General features: G+C 41.1%; 1 pseudogene; it reads left to right on the top strand.

Moving 5' to 3' along the window:
- Positions 1 to 3,540: 3,540 nt before the first annotated feature.
- LOC100540274 lies at positions 3,541 to 4,324 on the top strand (annotated as a pseudogene).
- Positions 4,325 to 5,479: the final 1,155 nt, after the last annotated feature.

The following is a 5,479-nucleotide window of genomic DNA, read 5'->3' on the forward strand; positions in this document are numbered from 1 at the left end:
GAGATTTTCAAGAAAAGATTAAATGTGGCACTGAGTGATACGATTCAGTGGGCATAGTGGGAATGGGTTGACAGTTGGACTTGATAATCTTAGAGGTCTTTCCCAACCTTTAAGATTCTATGATTTCATGTTGGATGGAAAAGGCCATGTAACTCCAGCACGAGTAAATACAAAATATCTGCAGTGGTTGCCTGTCCATCTATGTCTCAAATCCTCATCACAGTATTGTAGGAATGACTGGATGCAATCTCATTACTGATCAGCAGCCTTTGAGAAAGTGAACATTTTAATGGTGATTTAAAGGAAGAAAATATAATTTAATGCCTGAGAAAAAGGAGTGAGACCATAAGAACACTTGTGATAGGCTGTTGGCAGGAAGTGGATTTCCTTGACATCAATCCTGGATTGATTTCAGCATTCAACTTTATTGGTTTTTCAATATCTGCATAAAGTTTAGTGTTTCATGAAACAACATTCCATATCCAGAAAAGGAAAACAGAAACAAACTACAGCACACATCAGCATTGACTAAGGTAATGAAATAAGACAGTTTTAGTTTATTGTCTCATAGAATATTTTGAAAATGTGCTTATATAAACACCACCAGCCTTTCCTAAAAAAAACCCTCCAATGTGCATAATCTATAATGGAAGAAAAACTGGTATCAATTATGTGCTTGGTAATCCTCTCAAAATATAATAACAACAAGCTTAATGACGTCAGGTCTATCTGCTGTAGTGAAAAGACATTAAAAAGCAATCATAAACAAAAGCAGATCTTTACCTAATGCTCTGTTCACTGGGATATAGGAAGGCAGATTACTGTACTTTAAAGGTTTTGTCAGTGCCGGCAGAATAAGGAAACATAAACTGGAGTTAGGTTTATTACACACATTTTGGTTGAATCGCTATTGATGCATGAATCCTGACCGTCATCAAATACATTTGTCAACTTAATATTTGCAGAATTGTTATAAGCAAAGCAAAGATCTCACACAATTTTTTGTTATGTGGCTGTTCTCAGACTTTTTTATTTCTTCTTCTGAATTTGCAATGTATAGTTAATTAGCAAAATTTCCATTGTTCTGCTTCTCCCTTATTGAGGAAATCAATGTTTTCAGCCTGAGGATAAGGAATAGCAAATGCCACATATGCTTGTGCAGTGTCTGTGTGCTCTTTAGTTCTAAAAAGAAATAGGATGGATCTAGAATGAAGCTGAAGAGGATATGAAGCCAGTAAGTACAAGCATCTAGTATCAAATACTTGGGCATAATAATGATGCAATTCAAAAATTCACAGGAAAGTGGAGTGTTTATTCACAAAAGAAAAAATATTTGTAAATGAATTTTTAATGACATAGCAAATGTCGGTGTTAGAAAATAAAACATTTATATTTGAGTGATGAACTAACTATAACAGCAGGTATAGCTGAGCCGATGCAGCTCTTAAGTCTCAGCTCTATGGGAAATACAATAGTTTTGATGCTTTCTGCCATTGCAATCTGCAAAATAATGCCACATTGTGATTATTGCCTCCCATGTGCATTTAAAAAAAGCATTGAGTTTTTGGTCAATGTCACTAAATTATTTCAACAGTTCTTTTTTTTTTGACATTTAATTCTTGCTACATAAAACTGTTGAATATGGAATTAAAATAATAAATTGAAAATAAAGTTAAATATTAACATAATAGGACTATAAAAGATAATATAATAAGACTATAATAGAAAATAAATCAGAATAAACAATAATATCCTAAAATATATTTTAAACAGAATAGCTTAAATGCTAAATGTACTATGTTAAATATTTTTTAAGCTGCACTAAAATCAGTGCATTCTTGAAGAAAATTGAGATTATGATGACTTTGCAAATTGTGATGGAGAAATATTATGCCAAAGCCCCGTAAACAAAGCTAATATATTTTGGAAAACGTATGTCAAGAAGCAGTTTCAGATGACATGCTTGGGCCACATGGATAACAAGACTATTTCCATCTGATTTCAGATGGGAAAGCAGATGGGGCTGTTTCTTGCTGTTAGACTTCTGTGGTCACAGTCTCTCAAGGGCAGAACTTGAACATCTGAGTTTTTGTAATTATTATTATTATCACTACTAAAATGACTGTGACTGAATCTGGACTGACAACTTTTAGCCTACTGTTCTTAGCACTATGAAAAGAATGGAAGATTTTCTCACTACGAGAGAAGTCTTCCGCCCATTACTGTTAGGTGCCATATATGACGTTCATTTGGATATGGAGTTCAGTTGCCAGTACACTGAAGTCTTGTATGACATCAAGGTTCCCAGTGTATCCAACACAGGCCTGGCAGAGAGACCCTCACTCTCCAGTCTGTCATCAGTTGCCAGGTGAGATTTCTGTTTTAAGTGGTATTATGTTCCTATGTTCAGGCAACTAAATCCTGTATTATGTATTCAGGGAATCACAGAATAATTGAGGCTGGATGGGAACTTTAGAGAACATGCTAGGCTCTGTCCAGTATATTCAAGTCTCTCTTTTACTGGGGAACCCAGAATGGGAGACAGGTCTCCACATGAGATCTCTCTAGGGTGGATTAGAAGGGGAGGATCCCTTCCCTTCACCTGCTTTTTCTAATACCCTAAGTATCTGACGCTGATATACAGGGAGACAAGTTGCATTCTGTTGTCTGCTGGAGTGCTTATGAGATGCTTTTCTGAATCTGGAACCACGGAGACCTCAACCATGAATGGCTCCACAGCAGTCAACACATGTCCTCTTGGGATGGCCTCTTTTACATGTCACCATGCAAAATACTAATCCTTGAACAGCTAGAACTGATAGCCACTTGCAAGATGTCAGGCAATCAGAAGTTGCTTTTTGTTACATCTCTGATTAGCTTTAATATCTGCAGAGATACATCGTTCTTTGGGGAACAGACTGGAAAGGGCTGCAGAAGAGTCTATATTTCTTTGCCCACAGCTGCAGATATTACAGTTTATGACCTTGCTGGAAGTTACACCAATTCAAAATCATCTAGCTGCACTTAAACATAGACTGGCAGGTAACTAAAGCTTTGGATACATTTCAGTAATGATTCTTTACCTTGATTGTCATTTTTAGTGCCATTCCACTGTAACTGTCCATCTGTTTAATCTGACTGTCAATCCCACTTCTCCCTCCTCGTATTGTATCCATCAGCTTGCCAGTTTCAATGAGACTGAAAGAATGACTCAGAGTTCCAAGAATTTGTTCTTAGAAACGTACTGGAAGAGAAAGAATACATATGTAAGCCTACGGAGGGCAGAGTGTCGTCACGAAATCAGACTTTGCCTGATGGCATGTCCTTCAGTGCTTGAGCATGGTGATGACATAATGGTATTGCTGCCTCTTATGCTGTAATGAGGGAAAATTAGAAGACTTAGAAATAGTTTGGATGGCAGATCAGGGGTTACCAGGAAAAAACTGGAAAAATCAGGGGTGTTTTAGGGATGTAGAGGGTTGTAGGTGTTGTTATCTGAGAAGTGATGCAGTTTTTGTGTGGCGGTGCAGCTCAGTGAGGATGAAACTCAACATCTCTTTCCCAGTCACTGACTGCCAGAAGCTTATTGAAGTGGATGATGAGCACAAGCTGAGAACATTCTATGGGAAGCGAATTGCCACGGAGGTTGTGGCTCACTCTCTTGGCGAGGAGTGGAAGGGCATGTTGTCCGGATCAGTGGTGGCAATGACAAACAAGGCTTCCCTATGAAGCAAGGTTGCTCATGGACATGTCCGCGTTCTGCTCAGCAAGAGCCATTCCTGCTACTGCCCCAGGAGACCTGGAGAGAGAAAACACAAATCTGTTCGGGGTTGCATTGTTGGCGCCAACTTGAGTGTTCTGAACTTGGTCATTGTGAAAAAGAGTGAAAAGGATATTCCAGGGCTGACAGACACAACTGTGCCTTATTGTCTTAGTCCCAAGAGAGCTAGCAGGATCTGCAAGCTGTTCAATCTCTCTAAGGAAGATGATGTTTGCCAGTATGTTGAGGAAACCTCTGAATAAAGAGGGCAAGAAAACTAGGACCAAGGCTCCAAAGATCCAGCAACTGGTGACTCCTCGAGTTCTGCAACATAAGTGCAGACGTATTGCCCTGAAGAAGCAGTGCACTAAGAAGAACAAGGAGGAGGCAGCAAATTATGCTAAACTCTTGGCGAAGAGAATAAAGGAGGCCAAGGAAAAACGCCAGGAGCAGATTGCTAAGAGACGCTGACTTTCTTCATTGAGAGCTTCTACATCTAAATCTGAGTCAAGTTAGAAGTAAAGATGTACATGATATTGAAAATAAAACCCTTTTGTGGTTAAAAACAAAACAAAACAAAACAAAACAACAACAACAACAAAAAAAAAAAGGAGAGAAACTTTTTCTCTCAGGGAGTGGTCAGGCACTGGAATGGCCTGCCAAGGGAGGTGGTGGAGTTGCCATCTCTGGCAGTGTTCAAGAGGCATCTGGATGAGGAGCTACGAGATACGGTTTAGTTTGTGATAGCAGTGGTAATGAGAAGACGGTTGGACTAGATGATCTTACAGGTCGTTTCCAACCTTGTGATTCTATGATTCTATGATTCTATGACAAGGTAGAAGGAATGATGCCATTCAGAGGGACCTCGACAGGCTGGAAAGGTGGGCTCAGGTGAACCTGATGAGGTTCAACATGGCAAAGTGCAGAGTTTTGTACTTGGGCCGGAGGAATCCCAGGCATCCATACAGACCAGAAAGAGCAGTCCTTGAGAGCAGCCCTGTAGAGAAGGACCTGGGGGTCTTGATAGATGAAAAGCTTAACATGAGCCAGCAATGTGTCCTTGCGGCTTGGAAGGCAAATGGTATCCTGGGCTCCATCAAAAGAGTGGTGGCCAGCAGGGACAGGGAGGTGATTATCCCCCTCTACTCTGCTCTTGTGAGGCCTCATCTGGAGTACTGTGTCCAGGTCTGGAGCCCCCAGTACAAGAAAGACGGGGAACTGTTGGAGAAAGTCTAGAGGAGGGCCACAAAGATGATCAGGGGACTGGAGCACCTCCCCTATGAGGACAGGCTGAGGGAGCTGGGCTTGTTCAGCCTGGAGAAAAGAAGGCTGCGGGGTGACCTCATTGCAGCCTTTCAGTACCTAAAGGAAGCCTACAAACAGGAGGGGAGTGAACTCTTCAAAAGGGTTGTTAACTGCAGGACAAGGGGAAGTGGTTTTAAGTTGAGGGAGGGAAGATTTAGGTTGGATGTCAGGGGAAAATTCTTTGCAGAGAGAGTGGTGAGGTACTGGAACAGGCTGCCCAGAGAGGTTATGGATGCCCTGTCCTTGGAGGTTTTCAAGGCCAGATTGGATGGGACCCTGGGCAGCCTGGTCTAGTATTAAATGGGGAGGTTGGTGGCCCTGCATGTGGCAGGGGGGTTGGAGATTCCTGATCCTTGAGGCCCCTTCCAACCCTGGCCATTCTGTGATTCTGTGATTCTGCGGATGTATTGCCAG

The sequence above is a fragment of the Meleagris gallopavo genome, chromosome 3 (genome assembly GCF_000146605.3).
Source record: "Meleagris gallopavo isolate NT-WF06-2002-E0010 breed Aviagen turkey brand Nicholas breeding stock chromosome 3, Turkey_5.1, whole genome shotgun sequence".
NCBI classification, from domain to species: Eukaryota; Metazoa; Chordata; class Aves; order Galliformes; family Phasianidae; genus Meleagris; species Meleagris gallopavo.